Source organism: Artemia sp. Qi Xiang Cuo, chromosome 2, assembly GCF_049724085.1.
Source record: "Artemia sp. Qi Xiang Cuo chromosome 2, ASM4972408v1, whole genome shotgun sequence".
In the NCBI taxonomy this organism is placed as follows: Eukaryota; Metazoa; Arthropoda; class Branchiopoda; order Anostraca; family Artemiidae; genus Artemia; species Artemia sp. Qi Xiang Cuo.
In genome coordinates, this window is record NC_142795.1 from 17581174 (window position 1) to 17594313 (window position 13140).

Sequence of the window (13140 nt, forward strand, 5' to 3'; positions counted from 1 at the left end):
GTTGAGATATCCAAAAAGCTGCAAAGTAAAGTTGTGGGTGAAAAGGATGGGTACTTCAAGTTGTAAAATGGGTTTAGGAGGGCCATTACGTAGAGAACTTGTTCTAAAAAAATATATTGGAGGGGACCCAAAAGGTTGGGGGATGGGGCACTTCTGTGTCTCAAATGCGCAAATAAAAAAGTATTAAAAAATAATGGTGGGCAAAAAAGTTGGGGGGACCCTTTGGGGTTGGGGTAGAGGACCCTTTGGGGTTGGGGTAGGGGGGTCGGAGCCTTTTGGGATTGGGGTAGGGGGGTTGTTGGTGTAGGGAACCTCACAACACTGTTCAAATGGAACTTGTGTATTATAACGACCACAGAGTTTCACCCTCAAATCATCTTCTAAATCATCTTCTAAAGTCATCTTCTAAAATACCTCAAACGGTTTCGCTTAAATCGTCTTCTAAAATGTCTCAAAACGGTTCGCCCAAATAATCCCTAAACGTAATTTCTGCGAGTTCCTTTTGTTTTGGCCTCCCTGCGCTTTCACATTTGAAATTCTAAGGAAACTCTTTCCCGCGTTAATCTCTTCATCTCATAAATGTTCCTAGCTACACTATTAAGGTTTCGTTAGAATATCAATTTATCTCTCCGACTTGAAGATCAGTGAAGCCGTATTTAAAAATATAATTTCAATCTCTTTAGACTCCTGCATAGTTCCAAGATAACAAGTGATGTCATTTCTACTTCCTGACACTAAAGATCAACGAAGCCTTATTTAAAAAGTTAAAAAATAGAAAATTAATTTTTCTCTCTGACCTAAAGAGCATTTATCCCTCAGACCTAAGATCAAAGAAGCCATACTTGTTTCTTTATTCTCTTTTCGTAAATCAATAATTCCCCTCGATTATGCAAATCAAGATCTCAGAAATTCTCTCCCCTTTCATGAATCAATAATTTCCCTTAGAAACAAAAAATAAATTCCCCTTTCTTGAATCAATAATTCCCCTTAGAAACAACAAATAAATTCCCCTTTCTTGAATCAATAATTCCCCTTAGAAACAACAAATTAATTCCCGTTATCGGATCAATACAATTCCCAATCGATTACGCAATCAATTTCTCGGAAATCCATTTTCCCCCTCGAGTCCTAGATCAATATATCTCTTCCCCACCGTTAATGTGCATGTGCAAACTTCGCCCGGAGACAATTCTCCTGGCTGAACTCCAAAAAATCAATTTCTCAGGAATTCTCTCTCCTCGATTACGCAATGAATTTCTCGGAAATCCATTTCCCCTAGGGAGTCTTTGCCCATATATGGTGTCATCGTGGGATCAATTGGGTCATTCCTATTCAAGTTTCCCATTTCAGGTCAACTAGAGGAGGTGTGAAACTAAATTAAACACTACTATTTGTGTCCAGATTTTTAAAAGGGTGTATCTTGTAAAAAATTTCTGAAACTTTTTCTCCAGCATACAAATAGCAAGCCAAACCATAAAGTCTGAAAAAACGAAAAGATTTAAAGTATTTTTTTCTTTTTCCCTGAAAAGACTATGTCAATATAAAACGAACAGAAATTAATAAAAAAAGCCTTTTCAACAAAATAACCTTTTCAAAGAAAAGTAAATAACTTCATTAATCCAAAAATAAGCAAAAATAAATTCAAATAATCTACCAAGCGTGAAACTACCACAAATCAGCATCGATAAATAAATGAAATCCAAAACAAACAGAAATTAAAGTAAATAGCCGAGTCACAACTCAAAACGAGAAGAAAATAACATAAGTTGGGCTCAAAAACCCTATGCCTTCCCAGAGCCAAAACATAATTTGCAGTTTACTGAAAAAATATAAATGTTTTTACTTTTATAACTTTAATAAATCAAATAATATTAACATTTTGATTAATAAATATCAGTGTATGCATATTAAATTGAAAATGCACATTAATTTGAATTTTTTCAGTAAAGTACAAATTATGTTCTGGCCTTGGGAATGCATAGGGCATAGACATTGGGAAGGAATATGTATTATGAGTGTGACAGGGTCCATACCCCCAGTTAAATTTTTTTCTGGTTGTGAACGAGAAATGGACATAGAATCGTAATGAACATGACAGGGCTCCATACCCCTCGAAGGGGAGAAAGGAGGGGTGGGTGGGGATGGAGGTAACTTTTTAAGGGGGTATTTTTTTACTTTTTTCAACTTTTTTTTTACCATGTCTTAAAATGATATCAAATATGCTTATAGAAAAAAAACCACATGTGATATTTCAAAAGTAAATGATGAGGTTGATATAAATGTGTCAGTCGTATTTTTTTTATTTGAAAAAATGTTTGTAGTGACGTTTTTTAACTTTTTTTCCATGTCTTAATAATAACATTAAATATACTTATAGCAAAAAAAATCACCTGTGATATTTTAACAGTAAAAGGTAAGGATGATATAAATATGTCAGTCGTGATTTTCTCTATTAGAAAAATAATGTTTGTAATGATATTTTTTTGTTTTTTAACTTAGTTTTACATAGTAATTTGAATTTTTTTCTTGAAAGGCTAATAAAAAATATTTTTTAAACTTAGGATTTTTTGCTTGAGCTTGGAAATTTGAAATTAACTTCCAGATTTTTTTTAACTCTAGGCAAATGAGCAATTAATTCTTTCCAGGAAATTCCAAGTTCATTTAAGTCCTTTTGTTATAACCTCATGAAAATGACATATGTATACTAACCATGATATTTCCTTTTAGAAGCTTGTCAAGAAAGTGTGTATTCACGATAAAATAGAATGCTGACAAAGAGAAATATCTGAATTGTGAAACAAGCATTAATAGGGATCTTAAAATTTATGCATGCGTTGTCATGACAGTGAAGAATTAGATTCCTCTGGAGTTCCCAAGAATTTTCGTTGTCAAAAAGGTGGATATGTGAGAGTGAGATCTCCAGAGATGGCAATGCTGAAAGGGAATGCAAGCCTGTAAATAGTAGTTGACGATGAGGGTTAACTTCTTGCTACTACTGCTGGTCACACTTTACCCGTTGATAAACCTTATCAACATCTTTCTGGTATTAGCATTCAAAAAGGAGAAGACAGGCGTACTCTTTCTCCAATATTATAAGCCACATCCTATCTATGTGCCGAAACTGTAATCCATGTAAAAATCACTTCGTATTAGATTAAAAATCACAAATAAACAAATACCACCATTAGCAGATAATATCACTAAAGAATATAAAGACAAACCAATGAATAGCAAAGCATCGCCTTAGCATTTTTTTTTACAACACATTGGATAATGATAGGCAGCGTGCTAGCGTGCCTAAGTAAAGAACGATGTGGACACAATGTGTTTTTTTTTCTCCATACCCGGGCACTTCGTATCGAAGGAGTTGTCGTAGAAACTTTGAAAAGGGCTCATTCGATTAGAAATTGGAGTGGATAGTGCCCTTTTTAATAGTCGAAACTGATTGGAGGGAAACTAGCCCCCCACAGCTATCATTCCTCCAAACACAACCAATAAAAATTGTGATATAGCCATTTTGTTCAGCGTAGTTGATTTCCAGATAGAAAATATCTTTTTGAGGAGGAGACTACCCCACAACCCTCAGGGCAAGGGTTTTAATTTATGGCCTGGGGGCATTTAAGGTTTCTATAGAAGGCGTTGTCGTAGAAACTTCAAAACAGGTTCATTCGATTGGAAATTCAAAGTGCTAGTGCCCTTTTTAATAGTTGAAAGTGATTGGAGGGCAACTTTCCCCTCCCCCCATGCCCATTTTCCCCCAAACACAGCCAATCAAAATTGTGAGATAGCCATCTTGTTCAGCGTAGTTGATTTCCAAATAGAAAATATGTTTTTGAGGAGGACAGTCCCCCAAACCCTCGGGGTAAGGGTTTTAAGTTATGCCCTGGGGGCATATAAGGTTTTTATAGAAGGCGTTGTCGTAGATAGCTTCAAAACAGGCTCATTTGATTGTAAATTAAAAGGGCTAGGGCCCCTTTTAATAGTCGAAAGTGATTGGAGGGCAACTAGCCACCCTCCCCACCCCATCATTGCCCCAAGCACATCCAATCAAAATTTTGAGATAGCCATTTTGTTCAGTGCAGTTGATTTCCAGACATAAAATATATTTTTAAGGAGAACACTCCCCCACAACCCTCAGGGCAAGGGTTTTAAGTTATACCCTGGGGGCATAACTTCTAATCAAAATTTTGAGATAGCCATTTTTTTCAGCATAGGCTAATTGATTTCCAGATAGAAAATATGTTTTTGAGGAGGACACTCCCCCGCAACCCTCAGGGCACAGGCTTTAAGTTATGCCCTGGGGCATATAAGGTTTTCATAGAAGATGTTGTCGTAGAAATCTCAAAACAGGCTCATTCGATTGGAAATTCAAAGGGCTAGTTCCCTTATTAAAAGTCGAAAGTGATTGGAGGGCAACTAGCCCCCCCCCCACGCCCATCGTTCCTCCAAACACGTCCAATCAAAATATTGAGATAGCTATTTTGTTCAGTGTAGTTGATTTTCAGATAGAAAATATGTTTTTGAGGAGGACACTCCCCTAAAACCCTCAGGGCAAAGGTTTTAAGGTATGCCGTGGGGGCATACTAGGTTTTTATAGAAGGCGTTGTCGTAGAAACTTCAAAACAGACTCATTAGTGTGGTAATTCAAAGGGCTAGTGCCCTTTTTAAGAGTCGAAAGTGACTGGAGGGCAACTAGCCCCCGACGCCCATCATTCCCCCACACACCTCCAATCAGAATTTTGAGATAGACATTTTGTTCAGCGTAGGTTAGTTGATATCCAGATAGAACAAATATTTTTTAGGAGGACACTCCCCCACAACCCTCAGGGCAACGGTTTTAAGTTTTGCCCTGGGGGCATATAAGGTTTTTATAAGAAGGCGTTGTCGTAGAAACTTCAAAACAGGCTCATTCGATTCGAAATTTAAAGGGCTAGTTCCCTTCTTAATGGTCGAAAGTGATTGGAGGGGAACTAGCCTCTCCGTCACGCCTATCATTCTCCCAAAGATCCAATTAAAATTTTGAGATAGCCATTTTGTTCAGCGTAATTGATTTCCAGATAGAAAATACGTTTTTGAGGAGGACACTCAGGGCAGAAATTAACATAAGTTGGGCGCGAAACCCCTATGCCTTCCCAAGGCCAGAACAAAATTTGCACTTTACTGAAAAAAATATAAATGTTTTTACTTTTATAGCTTTAATAAATTAAATAATTTTACCATTTTGATTACTAAATATCAGTATATGTATATTTAACTGACAATGCACATTCATTTGTATTTTTTTTCGTAAAGTGCAAATTTTGTTCTGGCCTTGGGAAGGCACAGGGGTTTTGTGCCCTACTCATCTTAATTTCTGCTCGTTTCGATTTTGACTCGGTTATTTATTTTAATTTCTGTTCGTTTTGGGTTTCATTTATTTATCGATGTTGATTTGTGGTAGTTTCGAGCGCAAAACCCCTATGCCTTCCCAAGGCCAGAACAAAATTTGCACTTTACTGAAAAAAATATAAATGTTTTTACTTTTTTAACTTTAATAAATCAAATAATATTAAGATTTTGATTATTAAATATCAGTAAATGTATATTAAACTGACAGCCCGCATTAATTTGTATTTTTTTCAGTAAAGTGCAAATTATGTTCTGGCCTTGGGAAGGCATAGGGGTTTTACGCCCAACTTATGTTAATTTCTGCTCGTTTTGAGTATGACTCGGTTATTTATTTTAATTTCTGTTCGTTTTGGGTTTCATTTATTTATCGATGCTGATTTGTGGTAGTTTCGAGCTTGGTAGATTATTTGATTTAATTTTTGCTCAATGTTTGTTTAATGAAGTTCTTCACTTTTCTTTGAAAAACTTATTTTGTGGAAAAAGTTTTTTGATTAATTACTAAACAAAACTTTAATAATTAGTAAATGATAATCATGAATTAATCTATATTTCAGGGAAATCTCAACCAGGAAGAGGCTCCTCAGACGCTTTGGATAGAAATATGGTTATCATTCTTACACGGAGAGCAATCTCACTTTTCCTCTTCGATACTTTAAATTTTACGGTTATATCAGGGACAATCTTAAACAAGCGTACCTTATGCCAAGTGATATACACATACTAAATGATACTTTAAATGCAACTGTGAAATATATTAAAGAGAGTAATTGGAACCAATATGAAAAAAATAGTGTGATAAGTATGTTATTGTTGTTTTTTATTAAATAATAGAAAAATCGAGTCTAAGATAGGTTAACAGGGTTTTAACATGGTCTGAAAGAGATGAGCAGGAATTTTTCAAAAGTCCACATACAGACACACATACAGCTACACACACAAACACACGCACACACATGCACACACACACACACGTGTACAAACAAACACACAAACACACGCATACACACACACACGCATATACACAAACACACACACAGTACCTAGTTTATTGTATGTTTTCAATCAGTATTTTTTAACATTGGAAGGATAAACACATGATTGGAACATATGACACTAAATTTATTGACTTGAAATCATCAACTTATGGAGTTATATTTGAATGTGCACTTTTGATATTGACCGAAGAACATAAAGAAATTAAATTTTATCACTGGAAAGTGAACTATAATATGTTTGACTGTAATAAAAGCTTGTGGAGGACTACATTACGATATTTGAACCGAATTCTGTTTTTGTAGTTTTAGTTACTATTTGGCCAAGTCACTCCTTATTTACAGTTCGTTACCACGAACTGTTTGATACTGTCTAGGTATGTCAAGTTATCCAATTGATCAAAATTCTTGTCACCCAGCATCATATTTTCATCTTAACTCATTCTTAGCCTTAGCGACATGGTCTTATTATTGCTATGGAGTAACTGTTGCTTCCAGATGTAGTGAAGTCAACTGATAATTTTGAAGTTTTATTAGCTGTTACCAGTTGTAGTAATAGGTCCCGTGTTCTGGACTTTCACGAAAGATCTCGAGGTCCTAAGCTTTGATCTTGAGATTCCCTCCTCAATATCTAGCAAAGCCAACTAAATTAGTGAGAATTAAGCGAATAACCTGCTGAGTCTTAGAGAGGAACAATTAGGTTCATAATTGATTATAAGGGTTACAAAATTATTTTAAGGTACTTGATTAAAGGGTCACAGGCAAAACATCAGCAAGTAATCAGTGAACATCCAATAATAAATCAAACAAAGACCATAACACTTACACTCAAATCAATCTGGTTAGTCCAAAATTATGGGTTATCCTTACGGTATAAAACGTTCAAGGCTCAAAGAACCCACTTATCTCCAAGTTGTGGCATATATACTTTATGCCTCGACCCTGCATCCCGTATCCTATCAGGAAAGTGGGCATTTCAAAACTCTGTATCTCGCCTCAAGTCCTGTAGGCACTCAGTAATGTGAGCATTTCAAAACTTAGTATCTTGCCATACGTTCCATAGGTTCTCTGTAAAGTGGTTATTTCAAAAGGTTTCAAAACGTTTTAAAACCTTCAAACTACGCAATTTGCATGTTACGTCTTTTATTGTATTTTTTTTTCAAAATTAAAATCAATTTTTGACTCTTTATATTGTCAACTTTATTAGATTAACATTAATTTTTCAAACCAATTCTTGCACCCTGAACTTAAAAAACTTCTAAAGATTCATTTATATTGCTAAGTCTTTGATCTACGCTGCATACATCATCAGAACACTTTATGTCAAAGAGAGTCTTACTTCTCTAATTTATTCCATGTTTTCCCAATGTCTTTGCTGTGTTACTTAGGATAAACTCCATCAAAATGATCCACATAAATTGGGATTGAACCCAATCCTGCTCAACTCCTGATTCAACTACAAACCAGCTACTAAACTCATTTCCTAACTTAACCCTAGCAATATTATTCTCGTGCATAGAACAAATCACTTTAATGTATTTGTCTGGTATAAAACCTTCGTTAAAGTTCTCTATCAGCTGAATCAGACGCTCGCTCATAATCTTTAAAATTGAGGTCAAAATATGCTAAATAAATCAGGCACTTCTCAACTATGAATCTGAGAGTGCATATTTGGTCGACATATCATCTACGCTTGCTAAAATCACACTATTCTTCTCTTAAAACCTTATATACAGCATCTCTAGGTCTAAGAGTATCATAATACTAATGTCTCTACAATTACCACACTCACTCTTATCACCTTTTTTCAAAGAGGGGATTAATTATGGTTTTCCTAAAATCGCTAGGTACTTCTCTTTTTCGAAAATCATATTTACAGTTTTCAGTAGCTTATGTGTAACATCATAACCACCATATTTAAGAATCGTATTTACCATACTATCAGCACCTTGGTTATTATTATTTTTTAGTACTTTTAGTCTTGTCCCTAATTCCTCCTTCTCATCCAAAGCGCCACAAACTTTTTCATTCATTTCTATATCTTTGCTGTAATGATCGGCCCATCTCTTTAACTCTTTCCTTATCGTTAATTGTGGTTCCGGTCCTATAATTAACATAAAAAAGTCTAGATAGACTATTTCTTCTCAATTTATTGACATGCCAGGACAATATTTACCTACTAACCCGTCTATCTGCATCTTCAAGATTTTTGGAAATTTCTTACAATGTCCTTTACTTTATACCTCCTTAGTTCACAATTTTAATGCTTTGTTCCTCTTCTTTAAGTTTATCTTATTCTAATCTGATCTATCACTCAAATACGAACTTGTTCTTGTACGAACCCACTTCTTTCACTCAAACGAATCATCACTCAAACGAAAGTGGGTTTCACTCAAACCCACTTTTATCACTCAAACGAATGGGTTCTTGTACGAACCCATCTTCTCTATTCAACATAAGGCATTTTCACCAAATTTCTAGCTGCACTTCTATCTTTCTTCCTTAAGATACCATCAGCAAATTTACAAGCTAATTTCCTATAATTGTTCCATCCATATTCTACTTTGTCAAATTTTTAACTCTCCAGTTTAGTGTTCAACTCTTCCTATAAAGTTTTTCTAAAATTCTCATCCTGGAGTCTACCAACGTCATAGCTTCTCAAAAGGTGGTTACCCTTCCTATACTTCAGATTTAAATTAGATCTTGATCTTTACTTTTAACATCACTAATAGTATCTTTTATCGATCCTGCCAGTCTTTGGCTTACATGTCTTCTTTTAAAAAAAAATTAGTCTCCTTGCAGTTGCATTTTACTGACTCAAATTTATTTTTTTCATTCCTTGTTTGGAAAAAGTTATTATCAAGTAAAGAAAACAACATTTTTATTAATATGTATTTTATTGATAAATAAAAATTACGCACAATAGATTTAATAATAATTTTATTTTTGCCCACTCATACAAAAAAGGAGAAATAGCGGAGTAATGTAAAAGTAGAAAAGGAAAAACAAGAACACTCAGCATCAAAGAACAAAATTAAGTAGTATCTTCTTCATTCGCCCTTGTAGATCAGATGCAGAGGCAAAAACTCGAACACTGTTTCCAACGCCTTTTTTCCGCACTTGTTTTAGTAGAAGGCACAACGACAATTGGGTCTACCATATTTTGAGATCTTAGAACAAATGTGTTTTTCTTGTAAAGCGGGTACTTGAGGTATTTGCAGTATACAGACCAGATTCTTAGTCTGTCAGTTTGCGTGAACCAGTCCCGTAGTGGAGATACATAAAGTAGGTGAGGGAGAGCATCCGCTGCGTAAAGCTTTGTAAGAATCCTCCTGCTTAAGCTAAATTTCAGAGAGACAAGCTTCCCGTAACTTGAACGAATACTCTTGATAATTTTCTCAATTATTAGTTAACGAAAACTTCTGACATCATGACCTTACGTTATTCGCAGGTACTCCATGGCATTAGCAGGAAAAAATTTCATTTGTTCAACCATAACCTATGGAGGACCACTGTTTTGCTGCTTGCTTGCCGAGGTAAAAAATTCCACAAACTCCGTCTTTGGTGGGTTGACCCTTAGACCGATACTTTTGTAAACAGCTATCAGATGATCAAAATTTTCATGTAGAGAAGTAAGGTTGTAGCTTAAATAAGCAGGTCAAGAGCATACTAAAACAGGCCGAGGTCACTTAGATTAATGCTGAATCCTCCAGCAACATTTTTTGTTATTCTGGATGTTAGGGTATTAAAAAGGATGGGTTTAAATACAGATCCTTGTCAAAGATGTTGAACAAGTCTAATCCGTCTAATCAGATAATCCGAAGTCTAATCTAACTTTCGAATACTGTCTGAGTACCAGAAAGATAAAAGTGCCACGACATGAGCATTCACACCAAACTCGAGTAATTTCAGGGACACCTGAGACTGCCCAACTGAATCGAATGCAGTGAGATTTCTACGTTCCACATGAAGAGGGACGGTCCCATTCTGTAGGTATTGTCAATAGCTTTCTTTAAAAGCCTATGAACCAACGTGCAACTCAGGTTTCGGCGGAATTCGAATTGACGATAATCCAATCTACACATCCCCGAATTTATTAGATGTAGAAAGAGCTCGAGGACTTTACTGAGAGCACTGGGAACGGTAATAGGTCTATATCCTGTGCACTGATTTTGATTTTTCCCCTTTTTGGAGATATTTGACAGAATGCCAGCACAAAATGAGTTGGAGACCATACCACAATCGACACACATCTGAAACAGAAGAGTAATATGCTCAAACAAGAGGTCACTGACATGCATTAGGTTATCCGGACAAATACCATCGAGACCAGGTGCCTTTCCGTGTTTTAATTTAAAAACTGTTTTAGCAACAGCTATTTAGGTATCACAAAGGTATTTAGCACTTTTAATAAGGTTTTGAGTTTTTCGTTTAGGCATCTATCACAATCCCGTTCAACCTTAGGGTCTTTGGAACCAAACACTGTAGATTAATGCCTTAAGCACTCCTCTTTCGGAATGTCAGATGAGCACGTTTTTCCACTGATCTGGGATCTCTTGAAGAACTTCCACGTCACTTTTGGGTTTATTGAGGCTTGCTCTGAAAACTTATCAGCTTCTTCGCTTTTCAGTTTATCCGTTAGATTTAGGTAGTCCTTCTTTGTGTTCCAAAATGGTTGAAAGATCACTCCAAACCTGGGCTTATCGGACTCTCTCCAGATATTGTACCACAACTTAGCAATTTTTTTTGGCTTGTTTGACCATGGGACACTTGTCCCAACCTGGTTTTTGAGAAACAAAACGGACCTTACGACAAGGGAGGGCTGATTTTTCTGTAGTTTTTATGGCGTGGCAAATTTCCACATAATAGATGTTTCGCAACCGAACCTTGGACACCGTGCAAAAATAGCTGGTAGGGCTTTTTCAATTTGCTCAGGATTTCGTCACAAGTGTGTTAATCCGGCACCAAATCATTTCTTTCCCAATCAATTTTGATAAAGTGTTATTTGGTTGCGCGGTTGGCAGTGAATTGAAAAAGGACACTGAAAGACAGCCTTAATTGGTCGCTACAGGTTTGGTCAGAGTTAAAGCTTATATTTTTCGTAAGTGGAAAGTTTGTTATCATCCGTTCAATATTACTCGTAGAGCCACTATTGTGTATATATGTAAACTGCTGATCTTTGCACAAAAGGATATTCCATCCGGGAGCACTGATAGAAGGATGTCTTTTAGTTTACCAGGTGAGGAGGGTTTGCACTGGAGTTCCCCACAAATCAGAAAGCGTCTGTTACCGATTCTACACAAGAGTCTGCTTAAACGGCTACACGCTTTAGCGTTTCTCAGAGTGATCGTTATTCAGGTTTGTTGGAAGATATACACTGATAAGAAAAAAGTTAGTTGCCCCTAAAAATTCCACAGAAGTGTAGAATTCACACGATTCGTACTGTCTACAGGGGATCTGGTCGTTGACTATAATAGCAGTACCACCACTAGGTCTTCCATGCTTAAATTGTTGTTTGGCTTTATGTATGAAAACCGATTTGCGCGAAAACGACTGGAACAGAGTAAAATTCTCTTTTGTAAGTAGGTGCTCTTGCACACAAATTACATTATAATCGTAGCAAATTCCACTCAGGTAGCCTATTTTCACATTGTTGTGTCCATATATAATTCGGCAAAATACCTTTAAATTATTCATTTTCGGGATTGAAACGCTTTGTTCATGGCTTTATTAACGGCTGAGCAGATTAGGCTATAGCTTTGGTGATCGTTCTTTCCGTCAGGACAGAGGGCAAATTTGACAGTGATTGATTGGCATGGTGTTTCTCTTGTCGATTCATGGGGCTCTGCACAATGGGGGTAGTGGGGTTGATTCTTGCAGTCTCATGCCAGATATTCGAAAGACTAGCACCTGAAGCACCTTTTTGGGATTTCTTTGAACTTCGTAACTTTAAGGTGAGTGTGCTCAACATAGATACCTTGCCGTATAGGTCTGTCACATGATGATGCATCTGCAAAAACAAGTCAAACTGGTCTTGAAGTACCATATCCTTTAGCTTCTTTGACATGGGGGTTACCAGCTATTATATCTTCTGGGATAGTACCTGGTGGGACGAATTTTGCAACAGTCATGACCTTTTCTCCCTTGTATTCAACTTTAATGTCAGACGTCTTAGATAACGACTCGCTTAGGGCTTGGGCAGCAGAGTCTGTTTTGATATAATCCGCTCAGCAAGACTTTGTCTGCTGAATCTTGTGCTTATGCTCAGGGGTTATAAACTCCTCGATGAACTGTTTATGATTTGAACAAGACTCAGTCTTTTCCGGGGCTAGACAACTAATGAACACCCGAGTGAGAGGTTTTACAGGTGCTGGGAGAGGGACTTCCATTTGGAGTCTGGGGTAGAGCAGCTTTGCATTGATCAATCATTATTTCTAGCTTTTCAACACACTCATTTACGGAGACTGTTATGGTACGTGATAACATCCTTTGGGATACGAGGGATTTAAGAGACTTTTCATATCGTGAACCTGATTTTAAACTTACTGTTATTGAGTAGAGCTTTCATCCTATCATACATATCGCTGAACAGCACATCACGGCCAATTTGAGACCTTCTTTCTTTCGACAGATTTTAATTATATATATTCACAATAATATTCAGCTCATCATGGGCTTAACGAATTTGTTCACGAATAAAGAACTGGACGCCATTGCTGATTACTGAATCTTTCGTAATATCCTGATACCTCAAGCATGT

General features: G+C 36.4%; 1 pseudogene; it reads right to left on the reverse strand.

Moving 5' to 3' along the window:
* Positions 1–11708: 11708 nt before the first annotated feature.
* LOC148954957 (uncharacterized) lies at positions 11709–12809 on the reverse strand (annotated as a pseudogene).
* Between the last annotated feature and the right edge of the window lie 331 nt (positions 12810–13140).